Genomic DNA, 19260 nt, shown 5'->3' on the forward strand with positions numbered 1-19260 from the left:
AAAGTCAAAATGATATGTGAAAACTATACACCAAACACTGGAGATCAATGAACTAACAACCAATGAGGAAGAAAGTTAATGTGAGAAAATTAAATTATTGGACATAATAAATTAAACAATAATTATTTCTTTTGCATACATAAATTAAAATTTATATAATACTTGTTTCATTTTGTAATTTTTCACCCTGTACATATGGGAAACATAAATAACATAGCCCCTGTATATTAAAAATATAAGAAATAATTTAGTATTTCAAGATTTGTGATTTTATAAATTATTATGTAGATTCTATAATTTATTAACTTATACATATAAAACAAGGTTAAATGGTAAAAATATCTTGAAACTTTTTTCAATGAGCGCCTGGTATTTTAAAATTTTTTTGAAGCATTTTTGCCTCGAAACTTTTTCTTTAGAAATATCTAGCATCCTAATCTTCTAGATATGCTTCTAGAAGATTTCCAAGAAAGCACAATGAGCATCAAGCGTCGCTTGTGGAATTTGATCTTTACTAAAGGATGTTTATCTCTTTTTAGCATAACCCCACAGTTCCAAGAGAACTCTCAATTATTCTATCTATCAACTATTCTAAAATGCAATTGCTTTTAATTTTAACCAGCTTTGAGACATTTATGGGATCCCTTAACGTGTGCAATTGATATCTATATACCATCAACTGTCTTCTATCTAGATGATTGCTAAAACCAACAAAAGTGTTATGAGGATTTGAGAGAAATCGATGAAGACATTTGGAGGCATAAGAGGAGAGCCCAAGCTAGAAGATTAGACATTTTTGATCCATGGATAATTGCAAAGTCAAAGCAAGGGAGCTTCCATGACTAGGATTCCACTAAACTCCTAGACCAATAATGAGATTGCCACATAAAGATCTACAAAGGTAACTAGTTTTCTTAAGCTAGCTATGTACTATTAAAGGCCTTAAAGTAGTAGTGGTTGAGGTGATCCTTTCATTGAGTTTATAGAAAAAAGTCTATGGCATAAGCTAAAAGAAACTTGTTCAAAAATTCTAGAAGAATTTAAGCAAATTAATAGTATTCAAGAGTATATCATAAACAACAATCACACCAAAGTCAAATCAAATCGTCCAGTGCAATTCAGCAAGTGCAAACAGAACACAAAGAAAATTCAGACTAAATCACAAAATCCTTAAACTGAATCAACTCTACCAAATCCTCCTCTGTCTTTAAGAATTTGAAGAGAGGAGGTCACATATCATAGAGTTAAAAGACTAGGCAACATGTCGAAAATAGATGAGGAAAAGATCATATTGAAAACTCAAATAAAAAACTCTAGTCCCACACTTCAGAGATCGAAGAATCTAATCGTGCCTTCTTCAAGTATGATGGCAATGAAAGACAACCTCATAAAGCCATTGCTAATTGAAACACAAATTCCTAAAGATTGAATAGAAATCACAAAAGGTTAGATTGAGTAGCTTATAGTGTTTCCACTTCGAGCTTTAGAGTTTTTATTAGCAACTGTATATTTGAGACAAGAGGAGTGAATGTGAGATGTCTCGCACTAGTGGAGGGGATTTCTATTGGGTCGTGATGTTAGCTCATACAATTTCATCTTGGATACACAGTGGGATTTTGTGCAATGGTAGTTTTGATCACTGCAGGAGTTGTTGCAAAAGGCATGGAGAGGTGAGATAGTTAAATAGAATAACAAAAATATTGAAGCAATAAGAACTTTTTTTACCTATTCATATGAAATTGTCAACACTTTGGGGAGGTTTGAAAAGAGTAGTAATGAAAATTAAGGAAAATAATATATATGAATTTTGAGCAAGTTGTTGTGGTCTATTTAAAAATATCTATGGGAGTAGGATAAGCGCAAGTTTACATTCATTTTTTTAATTTAATTATTGTGTGGAGGGAATGATAGAAGGTTTTAGGAGGATATGGAAGAAGCAAGAAGTGCATGGCAATGATGTCCAAAATAATTTGTGAGGGAATCGGTATAATTATATATGAAATAATTTAATTTTAAGATCATGGCACGAGGAAGTAGAATTGAATTTACAGGAAATAAGATGAAGTTGGTGGCAAAAAAAAATAAATAGAGTGAAAAATAAAAGAGATAAAATTGAAATTTATTTTAATTAAGTTTTCAAAAGAAAAATGTCTTAAAAACCCAGGGTAACAGGATTAGAAAGTAGCTCATGATTTATTGTAGCAACTTTTTAATTTTTTCATCTTTGCCTCTGGTCTTACACTAAACAAATCAAAAGTCCAATAAAATATTCCATACAAAGCAACAAAATTTAGAGACCCACAAGCATGTATGCCCCGTTTGATATGTTGGAAATGATTTTGATGGAAATGAAAATGAAAATGAATCTAGAAATGGATATGGAAAGGAAGATGGATATGAAATTTAAAATATGTTTGGCAGGACTATGGAATTGATAAATTAATTTTATTTAATATTAATATTTAAAATATAAACTGACTAACATACCCTCATACCAAAAAAAAAAGAACGCATTGCAACCCCTATTAACTCTTAAACCGTTGATGTTTTGCTCTCTCCCTCTCATCTGTTCTTGTTGTGCGAATCAAAGTGACTTCTTTTTTTCAAGTATCATTTTACATAATTCAAATATATGATATATCAACAAGACAACAACATCATCGATTATCCTCAACCTTGATTCAAACTACTTTGACCACTTTACCCATTTCTTTAGGAGTTATTACTAATATGCCTTGCCGTATACATATTTAAGGAAGGTGGTCTGGTTTGTCTTCATTGTCATTGTCTGCAGATCCGAGGAAGGTTGTTTGGTTCAACTCCTCACTTTTCACAAATTGAAGGAAGGTGGTTTGGTTCATCCTCACCATCCATATATTTGAGGGACATGGTCTCAGATTGAAGTAGCAGACTGATGTGATAGAGAATGAGCAAGTCGAAGACATTAAAAATGGATAAGACTTGGACCATAAAAGAAATGGAGAAGATCTGACAAGCTTTAGCCAGAGATTCACACCATCCCATCCTTGTCATCGGCATCATCTTCGACCACTATCTACCGAGGTCATTATTGTCGATAATAAAGAGGTCGCGACCTTAGTCCGATGGGAAGGGTGAAAATAGGTAAAAAAAAGAAGGAGGGGTAAAAAAAGAAAAGGGAGACATAGAATTGCAAAACTAAAGTTTTGTCATGAAAATCAAGTCCATTATTTTATGTGGAAATGGCTTCCATGTAAAATTAGCTTCCATCATACCAAACAAGCCAAAATTTCATTTCCATCATTAATTCCATTTCTACCTTCTTCAATTCAAGCATATCAAATGGGGCATTAAGTGTCTGATTTTATATTACTGTAGATAAACAGTCAATGACCGACGCTATTTATAAGGGATTAAAGATTTTGATATTAAGATTTTGTATGTTTTATGCAAAAATAATTTGTACCCTGACTCATCTTGATTTGTCACTTTCTTGTTTTGGCGTTGCAAGATTTCAATCTTATCATGCAATTTTATAAATTTTTTGATATGACTATCTAACTTGTTAGATTTAGACATTATCAAATGGCTAAATTATCCATTACTCATCTAAACTTTAAATCATGTATACATAATCTTATCCACCTTTAAAATTTCATAATGAACCCCCTTCAACTTTTATACTTACACTCACAACTCTAGGTGATTAATTTTATACATTAATTATTTACACATAACTTAAAGTTTAGGGGTGTTATCTGCACATTGATCAAAGTTTGAGGGTTTAAATATACACAAAAATAAAATTTAAAAGGGTATCTAATTAATGACTAAGGGTTATTTGTATAAACCTATAAGCTCAAGGAAATTTATTATTGAGTTTTAAAAGTTAAGAAGGTTATTTATATATAATTCAAAGTTTAGGGAAGTTATGTGTAATTTAACCTTATCAAATTCAATTGGATCAGCTCTTTCAAAAACAGTTTTTTGCACCCAAAATGTCAAAGCAATTAACAGTCAGTGCTAATATAACAACTGTAGATATTGATATATTAATTTAAAGTGTCTTATTAACTTATTTTAATTTTAAATACAATTGATTGAATAAAAAAAACACTTGAGAATGGTGTGTCAGCTTACATTTATTAATGGTTTAAAGTTATTGTTACGAGAAAGATTGGAAAAAAAATAAAAATAAAATGATATCTTATAAAATTAAAGGATCAGTATGAAATATGTACATAAAGCTAGACGATTCAATATGCACCTTTGCCTTAAAAAAAAGGAAAAAATAATCGCCAATCATATAATTTTCTTAAGTTTCGAACGAGGTTTCTATATATATGAATATATATATTGCTTTTTATTGAGTCTTGTAAATTTACTCCACTAGATCCGTTGGTCCTTTAAATTTAAAACCGTTTAATAAATGTTAATAGTGTTTAAAAATATGTTAAATGGCATTACAAGGACAGGGGGTTTAGTTTTCCCTTTAAAAACATGATAATTTTTTTTAATAAACAATACATGTTATTTTGTAGTTAATATGAGATTATAATATTGATATCTATTTTTCTATAAGTACTTCCCTTAAAAAAAGGATAAATAATTTTGATATAAATTTGGAAAATAATAAGAAAATCTCCTAAACTATGTAAACGATTATGAGATCATGCAAAATGCTATAATTCTTTTAAAGTTCATAAGAATTTTTCTGACATTAATGATTTTTAATAAAATAATTAAAATACTACATTTTAAAATAAAAAAGTAAACATTAGTTACAATTTTAGTTTAAGCAATGGTTAGAATGAAACAAGTGACAATAACTTTTTTTAAACAAATTTTTGATTAACCGAAATATGTAATGGTTTTTTTTTTGTCTGACAATGACTATAATGAAAAGAGTAATTACAACCTCCTCTATGCAATTTTTTTATCCACTGGAGTTGTAATTTTTACAAGAAAAATTTTAATTGTCTATTACATTCTACTCATTGCTAAGGAAAAAATAATCATTATTTAAATTAAAATAATCATTAATATTTTATTTTTTTGGGGTTAGAGCTATTTTTTATTTTAAATTGAAATTATTTTAGTCATTTCATTAAAAAATATTAATGTTATAAAAGTCCATAAAGATTTAAGAAAAATTATGGTTTTTCATGAAATCCCTCTGTCACTTGGATATTTTATGAGGATTTTTTTAAATCATTTCCCAATAAATTTCTATGGAATTTTTATTTTTTAAAATATTTTATATTGTATCAAAATTAATAAAATAATAAAAATATTAATTTTTTTTACAAAAATTAGATTTATTCTTCATGTGATACACAAGATATTTTAATTTTTAAAAGATAAAAATAAAATAGAAATGAGAAAGATAAATAATAATTTATTTTATTCTACTTATAATTTTTTATTTATTTAAATTAAATTTAAATAATAATTTATTTTATTTTAAATTTTATTTTATGTATACCTATTAAATATATAAATAATAACTTATTTTATTTTAAATATGTTGTCCTGGAAATGAGTATGCTGGTCTCTCATGCTTGTGTTTTTATTTTAAATAATGTGAGGGAAAATTTGAAATCAAATTAAAAAATAAATTTACCATTAACTTCTATCCCGTATAATTAATTGAAAAATAAAATTTATCCCCAATGAATATAAATAAATCTATCACTATTTGAAGTTCTATCTACTTCACTATAATTTAAAGGTAAAATTACTCTCAATATAGCATCAAGCAGGATAGTTTTTTTATTGCTCTTGTGCAGGAAGCCAACAAAGGACACAATATGTAGCATAAAACAAGGGAGCAATTTGGCTGAATTATATATCGGTTTGCATGTCATTGATTACATGTGATGAGGCTTTAATGGTGCACAAATTTTATTTTAAAGTTCCTAATAATTGCTTAAAAGATATTCTAAAGTTAAATAATTAACTCATTAACTACTCTGTTTAGAGGAAAAGTTGTGTTTGGTAGAGGTTTCATGCAAATCTTTCCTGTTATTCCAAATGAGTTAAGAGATCATGTTTTTACTACCGTTAACTCTTCATACATTTGAGACAATTTCAACTTCTTACACTAATAAAAAACATGAAACTTTTGAAAACAAATAATGGAGCATCTATAATATTTTTTAGAATTTTGCTGACTGAATTATTGTAATTGGTGATGGGTCTGCTATTAGAATTAATGAGAGATCTATGGATATTAAGATTCCAACTAATTTGTTATCGAATGGTTCAAATAATCTAATAAAGTTCATTATTGATTTAACTTTCCTATATTTCCTTACCAGACCAATATCTATAATTCTTCATATTTTAAAAATAGGGCCATATTAATTCCTACGTTGGCTATGATTGAAGAAATAACAGGTATATGTTATCCTTATTCCTTGAAGAGGAAGTTGTATACTGGGGCTTTGATAGTATTGTGAAAGATGGAAATATGAATTCAAATGACATGTACTCTGCTGATTTTTTAAATCCAATTATTTTAATATAAAATATTGATAAATATATGTAGTTGTGCAATAGTATACATCTTATAGTTATATGAACTAGAAAATATGTTATTGAGGCTCAAGAAATGGATGGCTCAAATGTAGGAATGAAATGAAAATATATATATCAAGTATTGTTATGTGTCCATCCAATTTCAAGTTGTCATTCGCTATGAGAAGGAGGTAGTTTCTCATTTTGCAATGACTATTAAAAAAAGCCAAAGCTAGAGCCTGCCATGTTGGCCTATATTTGCTTCATCCTATTTTTATTCATGGCTGATTATAGGTTAATTGTTTCTCATGTTGAAGTATGGAGGGTTTAAAAATACTGGTTCTTGATTAACATAGTCACTTCTAGAGCTGGGAATACGGGCGGGCCTGGCCCTTATGGGCTCGACCCTTTAGGGCCTGAGCCCTAAAGCCCGGTTTTCCATTTTGACTCTCATTTCTCAAGCCCGACCTTTATACTCAGGGCTTAGAGCCAGGCCCGTAAGCCCTTTCTTAAAAAATAAAAAAATTAAAATAAAATTAAATATTATAAATAAATTAAAATATTTTAAAATTAAAAAAATTAAAATCATCATAATTTTTTAAAAATTAAATAACATACATTAGAAGTCTAGTAATAAAATTTAAATCTTCATTTAAAAAATAGTTCATTTTTTTATAAATATACAAACATAATAATTATAGAAAAATAAAAAATATCATAAATTTTATACTATACATTGATATTTATTAAATTAGATTAAATTAATTTTAGAATAAATTAAAATTAATAATAATATAATGTGTGTAGGATCAGGTGAGCAGGTCATTGATTTCAAACACATGTTTTACTAAAAAATAATAATAAAAATAATATAACAGGGCTTGAAGGGCAGCCCGGGCCCGAGCCCTATTTTACAGGGCTTATCAGGGCCAAGCCCTCAAGCCCGATTACTTTAAAAAAAATTTATTTTTAAAGCCCGAACCCTTATTTAAACAGGACTTTCAAGCCCGGCCCTCCAGGCCCGACTCTTATTCCCGGCTCTAGTCACTTCACATATATAACTTCTAAAGTCATTTATAGGGAGATCTTCAATAACTCAATCTATGATTTTTAAATCAATTTTCTACTGTATCCATTTACATGATATGCTTTTAATTTTTATTATTTGCTTTGCTCTAATATGCATATTTAATATTAAGATAATAATCATACAATTTTACTACATATAGAATAACATAGATAAGATATCTCTTACAAGTTATTATTTCAAAAATTTTTTTGACATTGACACTCATTTAAAAACATTATTGTAAAAAACCCGTGCATCGCACGGATATTTTATTAGTTCATCATACTATAAATTTATTATGGGATAAATATTTTTTACATTATTATCCTATATAAAAATTATAAGTATCAAATGATAGGATCTCATTCATATTATTTTTACATGTCTCACATTTATTGTTATTTTTTTCCCATAAACCTCATACTTATTTTATTTTTTTATATTGTGAATCCCACATAACATTTAAACGCATAAAATAAAATAAAAATGTAATTACTGTTCATGAATAGTGGCTTTAAATATATTTAATTGAATCTTACTTCACAAACTAAATAAGGTCCATCCACAAACTCGACCCCATGCCCATACCTTGGTCTTTAATATAACAACCTGTAAAAATAAGCATGAATGAACACATTTAGAGGTACTGATACTAATTATTGTTAAAACTATCGCTAATTTTCAATTTTTGAAAAATCATAAATAATTATTTTGAAAGGTAGTGATACTAATTATAAGAATAATATTATGATTTTTAAAATAATTATATATTTTTTAGTCAAAAAATCATTATATATTCGATAGAATGTTCATGCTATAAAGATTGAAAATTATAACTATAGTGGTGAGAAAAATGCATGCTTTTAGCAATACATATAGAGCCATTCAATTTATTGGGGCGAGCAGAACAGTACATTTTGTTATAAATTATAAGAGAAATTAATCATTTAATTTCTACAATTTTAACCTATTAATAGTTTAGTTTCTAAATTTTGACTTACAATTTAATTTTTATAATTTTAAATAAGTTGTAACTTATTCTCTTAACTATAACTTTTACAACTCAATTATTATCGTTTTCATCATCAACAATATTATCCTTGTATTTTTAAAAATAAAATTATAAATATTAAAATTATGGCAAAATTTATTATAAGTATTTTAAATTACTAAAACTTTTAATCTCTATAAAGAGTATAAAGATTAAAATTTTAAAATGGTTCCAATTTTTGTAATTTTATTATTTAAAATATAGGGACTGATAGTTTAAATAATCAAAATTATAATGATTGGGTTACAAGAGTGAAAATTTAGGAATTAAGTTGTAACCAAATTAAAGTCATACAAACTGAATTATAATGAGTTAAAATTTAATAACTAAGTTATAATTGGGTTAAAAATATATGAACCAAATGATAAATTTGTCTAAATTATATATATAGAACTTTATAAGTATAAATATAAAAAAAACTACATACATATAAAAGTAAAATACTCTAATCTCTCATATATTTTATCTTAATTACAATACATTTATTTATTTTTGAAACTTATATGAATCTCTCTTAATATAAATAGTTATAAAATACAAACATTTCATTTATTTTTAAGATTTTATTTTCATCCATCCAATTATAAGTTGATTGTTAAATTACGTATATTGGATCAAAATACTTATATTTAAATATAAATACTATCTAAAATACATCCAAATAAGCAAAAAAATTAATGCATATATATTTTTTAATTTTGTCCATCTTGTAAACATATATATTTAGTGTTTTTAAAAATAAATATATAAATTGGTTAAAACTTAAAATAATATTTCAAAAATGCAATTAAAAAAACTTGATATAATTTATATATTTTTTAAATTTCATTAATTTTAAAAAAATTTAAATTATTTATTTATATATTCACATACTTAATTATTTAAAGTTTTTAAAATTGGAAGAGAGAATGGATGATTAGATTATAGGGGCAAATTAACAATTTAAAGACTTTTAACACAAATACAAAAAATTAAGCATTTTAGAATCATTAACAAAATATTTCTAAGAGTTTTGGAATTAAATTAAATTAAATTGTAGGTTTCCAAAATAGAGAAAAGATCTCCATAATTTTAAAGAAATAGAAGGGATGTCATTATATTTTACTCTGGATAAAAAGATGAATTTCAAAATGTTTCACGAAAACTATAAAATGATGATGCTCAAATATAACATCGGTTGTTGTTGTTGTTGGTTTTTTTTTTGGGTGGGGGTGTTTTGGGGGCCTTCTTACTCTAAATTTGCAAGCGCTCTCAACTCTCAAGGTGCGCACATGCTTGAGGGGCAAGGCAAGTCAGTAATAAGTCTCACGGTAAGTAACGTTTAAATTTTAGCAGACCATCACATGGGTCTTTCAATCTTTTGCCTGGGGTTCCCATCAGTTGAAGCGTCGATTGTTCTCTGTTTGATATTGTGTGTGCGGACTAGAGGAGGGTCAACGCGTGAACGATGGAATTAGTCACGACATCATTTGATTATCAAAGTAGATAAGCAGGTGCCACCGTTTATTTGCCATTTTGTTTTTTCTGGCTTGATATTGTAGAATTTACTCACTATCACTATCAAGTGAATATTGATTGTTTAAACTGAATTATTTATCTTCTCATTGATGTTTTTGGATAAACGGTGGTACTATCATCTTCGTAATTGCTCACTACGGAGCGAATTGACTATTGAGCTTTGCTTAGTTCATTAAGCACTCGCGGCATTGATAAAATTACTTGGGTCGTAAGGGTGTGCCGCAGGCAGTGCAGAAATAATTGCAGCTATAGAAAATACTGAATTGTCATATCATTTATGCTGTGATTAGTTCTTTTAATCACGAAGCCATTTGAATTGCTTATTGTTGTATTTAATCATACATGGCTAGTCTCCCTTGTGTTAATGCCCAATGGTTATGTTCCTTGAGATTTCGTGTAGAAGTTCTTTGGAACAACCATTAGGAAGATGCGAACCTTGTGTACTTAAAGGGTGCCAGAGGTGGCCTCAGAGCTACTGATTAGGGTTACGTTATTCTAACCGAGAAAGGATGCTAAAAGAGTCGTCGTTCTAATTTCTAGAGCCTTGGAATCTCTTATGAGATGGAGGCATCTGGGGTGAAGCCAAAAACATTTCAAGTAAGTTGTACTAGGTCTGTTTTTTTTTTTTTGGGCAAATGCTATTGCTAATTGACCTAGTGATTGATGCAGGGGTTTTCAGACTCCTGTTAATTTTGACCAGAAATTGTTTAGGAAAGCCAATGACATATTTTCGCAAATCCATAGTTCAGAACGATGGACCTTTCAAGTGTGGAAAATTCAAACTAGATTTTGATTATTTTCTGACTCCTGCTGTCTTGGTTTTCTTGCACTCATGATGAACAACCACTGAGGTCTACATCCTGCCCCCTAGAAGAGTAGTATAATTGTATAAAATACTCCCTGGTCCCCTAGATCTCTTCCTTTTCTATTTACTTTGGCTGTCCAGTGACGGGAGACGGTATTTATAAGAAGTGGATTAAGAATTCGTCTTCTTTCATACCTTCCAGTTTGAGTTCTCTGGCAGTCTGGCTTTGTGGCTCTGGTGAAGTTCACTCGTGAAAAAGGGGGGCACATGGCGCCAGGTGCTTTATAGCCAGAGCCCAGAGCGCGTAAGGTATGCCTTTGTAATGATATGGGCAAAAAACAATCATGTCTCATTACAGATCCGAGGTCTGAGAAGTGTTTTTTGAAGCTACGCGTTTTGCTCTAGCCATGCAGCTTTTCCTTCTATTGCGGGCCGACCCTCGTCCTGCCCCCTCTCTTTCTGTGATGTTATGAATTGCGCACTCGCTGCCTGCCTCGTCTAATGCAGAAAGGACACGAATAATTCTTAGGAGTATTTTATAATTGCTTGGGCTTCAAGACGCTGTGGCCTGTGGAAGTTGATGGATTTCATTATCGATTCTGAGTCTGACAGTATAGACTGAAAATTAAGCAACCGATGGCCCCTACCAATTAACCATTGCCACCTGACTTGTTCTAGCAACAAATTTGATGATCGGGTAACAGCAAAATAGAGGCTAAAAAATTATCTTTTTATTTCTCTTTGATTAAAATATAAGTCATTGTTATTGTTAATTAAGTTATATTTAAAAAAAATAATTAAATTTTATTTTTTTAAAAATTTCAACATTTTTCCAATAATGCACTTACATATAATAAATATAATTATTTAAATTATTTTTATTAATTATTTAATAAAGTAAGAGTATAATTGAAAAAAATATCACCTGCTAATGTTCTATATTGGGATCATATAAAGTTTCTATCAAACCATTTATATGCATATATTTGTATCTAATTATCTTTATATATAATGGAAATTCTGTACAATAAAAATTCTATACGACGACTACAGTAATAATATCTCTTTTACCAAAAAAATAATTATAATCTCGTACTGGCTTCGAGGGCAAGACCGCAAGAGTAGTGACTGAGCGACTTTACTCCCGGTGAAAGGAGGTAGGCAAGGGCATCGACGGAGGGCATTCTTGTCCACACACGGGTTACGCCTGCTCCGCCTCGCATGGTTTTAACCTGCAGCTCCATCGGCGACCCTTCTCCTAATTACAGACACGGGGAGAGAGAAATGGATTAATCTTGCTTGATTTTCTATCACTTGCACCCGACTCTTGTATTCTCCAAGATTTGTAGAAGACTGTATGATGGCTGTACCCGTTGAGGAAGCCATTGCTGCTCTATCGACATTCTCGCTGGAGGTACTTGAATTCGAACACATGTGACGTGAATGTATTCATTCAAATCTAATTTCTTCTACATTTGCTTAGTAGATGAAGCATCATATTTATGAAATTGAAATGCACTTATGGATATTCTATCTATGGTAATTAATCTTGGAATCTATGGGTAACTTAATTCATGCTGACGGGAAATTCATAAATTTTAAATTTGGCTGGAAGAATTCGAGTTTACTTTAAATTATCATTATCATTTTAATCGTGACGTGAACTTCTCTGCTTCATTTCTTTGGTATATTTAGTAAATGATGGCCGATGCAAACTACTTATTTATTAAATTTATATGCTTTTAATTTGGAAGAGTTGCCAAATTAAAACATTTTCACCGACACAATATTCTTGTTTTCATAGATGTAAGCTGCTTTTCTTGTTTCTTAATTGTGTAGGATGAGCAACCGGAGGTGCAAGGTCCTGGAGTGTGGATCTCAACTGAAAGAGGTGCAACGGATAGTCCTGTAGGTACTGGTGTTCTTGATTTTTCCCTTCCATGTATGATTTTATATGTTAAGAAATAAACCTGTGATTCAGTTTTGGGCTTACTCATTTTTGCCATTGGCAGATACTAATTTCTACACTTCTTTTGTAGAGTATAGTGATGTTTCTGCATACCGCTTATCACTTTCAGAGGACACGAAAGCTCTCAATCAGTTGGTATGCTGTTATTAGGCGTTTGGTCTGTTCCTTAGTTTTTCATCTCTAACGATGGGCCTTAACTGCAAATACTGAAACAAATGCAGAATTGCCTCATTCAAGAGGGGAAGGAGATGGCATCCGTGCTTTACACATATCGCAGTTGTGTTAAGGCACTTCCTCAGGTAAATCTGCTCTTAGTTACTTGGAGTTGAAGTCAATCATTGGACATTACATACATCCTTTCTTCCCTATAAAAGTAGAGATTTTGCTAGAAGGAAAGAATGGCTGGCATTTGAAGATGAAGTACCACTACAATTAATTTGAATTAAACAGCAGTCCTTGCATAATGTTACAGCTTCCGGATTCTATGAAGCAAAGTCAAGCTGACCTATATTTGGAGACATACCAAGTTCTGGACTTGGAAATGAGTCGTCTTCGTGAAATTCAGAGATGGCAGGCATCAGCTTCTTCCAAAGTACGGAATCAATTTTTCTTGTTTTTTGATTGGTTTAGGAATTTAGCCAGATCTAGGCTGACCTACATTGAAATGAATTTTAATTATTTTGCAGTTAGCAGCTGACATGCAACGTTTCTCTCGGCCTGAGAGGCGCATAAATGGCCCTACAATTTCTCATTTGTGGTGTGTTACATCTCTACTTGAGTGGTTTGTCACTTGGAATTGGTCGCCTTATTTTTTATATAAGTTTTAGTTATGTCTTCAAGCAACTTTGCCATTCGTCACTGGGGCCAATCCATTGTATTTTTCCTTTGTAATCTTTTTGTTCATTACTCTAGGTCTATGTTGAAGTTACTTGATGTTTTGGTTCAACTTGACCATCTGAAAAATGCTAAAGCGAGCATACCTAATGATTTTTCATGGTATAAAAGGTATGCTTGTTCTGTCTCTGTCTCTGTCTCTCTACACATACATGTGTTTATGAAAGTGTGTATATTATGTTTTCTTTTCTCTCTTTCTTAAACAAGCTCTAGATCTTCCATTTTTTAATAACTTTGGTTTGGTCAAATTATTATTCTATCAAAGATGAATTATATCTCATGCATTCCTCTTCACATTTGTCTTCATGTATGGTGATTCTAGCGATTTGGAATCTGCTTCTGGACTTTCCCTTGGAGGTATTGGGAGGGAATTGGAACATGTACTTATTGATTTATGCATATTGAGAATAAATGATACTCTCTTTGTTTAAACTTTATGCCATTATAGGACAAAACTTAAGAATTATATAGTTCTTTTGACTCAAAAATCATTGTGATTTATATGTTTTGCCCAGTCATGCCCGGGGTGCAGTACTGAGCTGAATACCCCCTAGCAGGTTCAATTTCCCTGACGGCAGTTCCTCTATTTCCTATGAAAATATTGAACAAAAAAGTGCTATGCACCCATACTATGTGCTGAAGTTAGAGTGCCATTTGTTTGTTCATTTTCTTTAAGGGGAAAAAGGAAAATGTAGTTATCAGTAACCTCAGGTTAGTTTAACGTTGCAAGAATTCTGCATTTTTCTGTGATCTTCTTACCTGATGGAAATTCAATGTTTGAGAAATGGTACCCAAAAAAATCTTGCTGTCCTGTCCTATTGCTTTTGTGCTCCAAGATATTTTGATATTCATCATCAAAATGAAATTTTTAGCAAAGAGGGTATGAAGAGACCAAAAAAAGTTATTACAATATTCAAGCTTTTCCTGATAGAAGGAAATCTTGTGAGAAGAAAACCTGATTGCCACCCCAGGGCATCTGTGAACTCTATATGCCTATATATCTATACTCAAAGGAGAAAGGGGTGATGAAAGGGATATCTTTAAAGCCTAGGTCCAGACTTTTTGTTAAGAAGAGCTGACCAGATGATATTTAACCTTGAGAGAAGCTTTCGGTTTCCAAAGGGGTCTGTGAAGGAGGAATATCTGTCTGGACTCTGTTTACACATCTTCAATAGTATTTGATTATTTTTTTGGAGTATCATGGAGACAGTTCCATGCTCAGCTATAATACATTTTCAAAATTGACAAATTACTTATGCAATTACCTTTTTTTTTTTTTTGAATTTTGGTCCTTTTTCTCAATATGTCAGAACTTTCACACAAGTCAGTGGTCAGTGGCAAGACACTGATTCAATGAGGGAGGAGTTAGATGATTTACAGGTGCATAATTCTTGGTACTTCTATGTTTATGAAAGACAGCATGCCATATGATTTTCTGTATTATTGACTTTTTTTTGCTAATTGTTTTCAACTTTGCATGTCTTTTGATCTGAAAATTCCAAACAAAAGATAGGCTGCTATTGACCCCTGTTTCCCCCCCTCATTTTACCTGCAGATTTTCTTGAGCACAAGATGGGCTATCTTGTTGAATTTGCATGTTGAGATGTTCCGTGTGAACAAGTATCCTATTTTTGTACTCCTTTTTTTTTTCCAGCACATGCTGATGCCTGTTTAAACCACAACCTTTTCCCGGGCTTCACTATTTAGATGTAGTAAATGTATCTTTGGGCAATGAATGGCCTAAATTTATCACTGTTTCAATTTTTTCCTTTACAGAATGTTAACTGGTTGTATTGACAAATAATGGTCTGGCTGGTTTCTTTCTTTTACGAATTGAACTATTAGTGATGTGATGTGAGAAAGAGAAAGCAAGAGGGAATACAAACAGGAGAGTTTTCTGGTTGAGTGTTGTATCTGCTAAAAAAACTGATGGGGTATATTAGTAGAGATGGGGGATTAACAGAAAAAAGCATATTAACCCATGTCTTCCTTAAATTTATTATTTGCAGGCTAGGCTAGTAAAATAAGTTTTACCTGGAAGGTACTGTTATAGACATTTGCGAAGAGCTTGTGTCAATTGGTACCATTTTGTTACATTTCCTTGGATATTTATTCTTTTTCAGTTCCTTGACTTGATATAGTGTAGAAGACATTCTTCAAGTTCTTATAGTCTTTGTTGTAGAGTCTTTGGAATTGGATTTTGCACTTCTCTTCCCAGAGCGTCATGTTCTTCTTCGTGTTTTGCCAGTTCTTGTTGTCCTGGCAACATCATCAGAGAAGGATAGTGAGTCTCTGTACAAGCGGGTGAAAATCAATAGACTGATCAATATATTCAAGGTATTTTTATGTTAAATATGCTTGATTATAACATTAAATTGATTTGGTTGTTTTCATTTATCTCTTCTTAAGAAGTTTACATGCATCACTCTTCCTTTTCAAACTTTGCAGAATGATGCAGTCATTCCTGCATTTCCAGATCTGCATCTGTCTCCTGCTGCAATAATGAAGGAGTTAACAACATATTTTCAAAATTTTCTTCTCAGAGTCGTCTTCTTACACTTCCAGCACCTCATGAACTTCCACCACGTGAAGCACAAGAATATCCTACAGATAATTTGATGTCCTTAAATGATTTACAGATCCTCTGACGATTGTTATTCTATCAAGCATTTCATTTCCTGGATCTATCATCTATGAAAATGTTGGTGTTTTCTGGTGATGTCTCTGTTTATACTTGTCACCAGTTACCACTTTCAATGTGAATCAATGAATTATTCTTGACATGAATAATCTGGGTGGCTTTCTGCAACTTAAACAATAGAAGTATGCTACTACGCATTTTTTTTATTTCATTAGTATATTTCATTGTCTTTACTCCAGAATTGCTCAGTGTATGAGTTGAGATGCATTTTATGAATTGATGGCGATGTGAGGATGATGGGACTCAGAAATAGTATTATTCATATAACTAAGGATTAGCCAGTACGACCCCCTTCTATGAAGTATGGAATAGGAAAATTGACAAAAATAACTAACAAATCCTACTTACAGCACTGAAAATGATGATATAGAAGCAGTGAAATAGCAAGAAGAAATCTTTGCTACTTTAAAGAGGTCAGAGGCTCTCCCAATCTGTCCACATACTAGATGCCTGCTTCCCACTGTGATTTTTTCCATCCTTAAGGTTTGAATAGAATTTCTTAATGATACACAAAAAGAGACAGCTTCGTTCTCTCTCCCATTCCCCCCTTCTATTTGGAGGGGTTCCTGATCCTCTCCTAAATTTCTGTCCTATCCTTTTTCCCCCTACTAATAATATCTGTTGAGCTTGAGCTGAAATACATGGCTTCTGTAGTTGCTTTAAGCTAGTTGGTCTAACTTTTTTTTTTTTTTTTGCTGTTTGTGCAAATCTTTTGTTTATTTATTATTGTTGAGTGATAAGAAAATTTATTTCAGTGTATAATCTTGCAATTACGAGTTGGTAGTGATTGCTTAGGAATATGATTACTAAGAAGATGCATTCTAGAAATTGTTTATGAGCCGTTGCTTGAATTTTCATCATGATGTGCCTTTGGAATGTGTCCTTGACATATAATACCTATCAGAGACATTATTTGATCATCAATCATATTGGGGTTATCCGTGCTGAGCATGATGATTTCACTGTTCGTTTTGCTTCAGCCATGAATCAGGTATTGGCATCTTAGCTAATCCATCTCATCATAATCCTCCTAAAGTTAATTTTTGAACATTTGTCTTTTGTTTTGTTACCATCTCTGTTGCATAGCGTTTAAAGCCTGTTTGTTTATTGATTATATCTGCCTTTGCAGCTGCTATTGTTGAAGTCAACTGATGGTTCAGATGTTGATTGGAGCAAAGAAGTCAAGGGGAATATGTATGATATGGTTGTTGAAGGTTTTCAGCTCTTAAGCAGATGGACTGCACGTATCTGGGAGCAATGTGCATGGAAATTTTCTCGCCCTTGCAAGGACATAATGCATGTTGAATCACATGACTCTTCAGCATCGTTTTCTGACTATGAAAAGGTAATGGTCTTTAAGTCCTTTGACTATTTTTGCTATCTAGGCCCCTCCCTTTTTTTTTAGAGGCTAATAGCTCGAATAAGTTTTTGTTCTTGTGGTGCATAATGTTGGGTCTATCTTTTGAGCTAACATTTTTTCTCATTTATTTTATTTTCTTATAATCCAAATGCTTTGTTGTTGATAGAGCACAATGGTGTTGTGCAATCTATCTAACCGCTTAGTTCAATAAGGCTTCTTGTTGTTGTAGTTTATTCTCTAATAATATTTCTAAATAGATATATTTAGAGAAATAATTCTTTCTTTGTCTATTTACCAGCTTTAAAAACATATAGTGCTTGCGGCCATCAATTCTCATAACCTTAACTTTGTTTTACATAAAAAGGGTGAAGTGAGGTGGCATATTTGGTTCTACTCTACTTTCACACAAGTAAACTAATAGTGGAAGAATTTGAAAAATTTACAACATCTCGAGGACAAGGCCAAGAAGGGACACTAAAAGGTCTGTTTGATAATTTGAGCGTGAAAGGAAGTTGACTTGGTCTCAATGGGGAGTGAATCACTCCTTGATCTAGTCCCTTGAAATACTTGTCCAGCCTGATGATAGATAGCTGCCACAAATTCTATTCACTATGCAAATAAATCACTTCGGTTGTCTTTGGCTAGAAGGAGACAGCCTTCTTTTTTCTGCCAACATAATCTTTCTTAACTGTGGCTGCCAGGAAAATAAACAATTCCAGTTGGTGCTTTATACAACTGATGCATTTTCAGAGAATTATAATGGCTTTGCCAAGGAAATCCACCAATTAATATAAATAAATTACTTAATACCCCTTGTACAAACAATTCCTATTTTCTCTGCTAAACAATTTTTCTTGAATTATGAACATCGATAAGTCTTATCTTGTAAGGTTGACTAAATGAATTGCATGATGACATTGGGCTCTATGAAAAACTAATTGTCTAGATATATCATTTACCATGAGATCCCATTTTATAATTTCCTTAAGTATTATTCTTTGGTGTTTCTAGTGGCTTTTTCCGAACTGCTATAATCATTTTTTTAAAAACCATTTTCCCTTCAATAAAGGCATAAAGGCCATGCCAACTTTTTCTTGTATACAATCATTTTGGATCTTGTCTTATGTGATTACACATCCATCATTTTGGCAACCTTATTTGTTTCTTGTTTGTTTGTTTGTTTTGCTTTTCCCCCTTAAGGTGCTCAACGTTCATTATATAGCATTGTTGGTTGATAAAGTTAATTTCATAGTATTCTTCATTCTATGGCATTGCTGCTCAATCGTTTCTTTCATATAATTTTTTAATGTGGCTCAAGAAGTTTTATCTCCTCTGGCAGTTGGCATAGTTCTAACTATCTCCCTTATTTTTGGTGTATAGGATCCAAAGTGCTTT

General features: G+C 31.3%; 1 pseudogene; it reads left to right on the top strand.

Annotated features, from left to right (window-relative positions):
- The first annotated feature begins 12037 nt into the window (after positions 1-12037).
- Positions 12038-19037, top strand: LOC129299716 (protein PIR-like; annotated as a pseudogene).
- Positions 19038-19260: the final 223 nt, after the last annotated feature.

This window comes from Prosopis cineraria, unplaced genomic scaffold (assembly GCF_029017545.1).
Source record: "Prosopis cineraria cultivar Desert tree isolate PC_DT_omini unplaced genomic scaffold, ASM2901754v1 PC1269, whole genome shotgun sequence".
Taxonomy (NCBI): Eukaryota; Viridiplantae; Streptophyta; class Magnoliopsida; order Fabales; family Fabaceae; genus Prosopis; species Prosopis cineraria.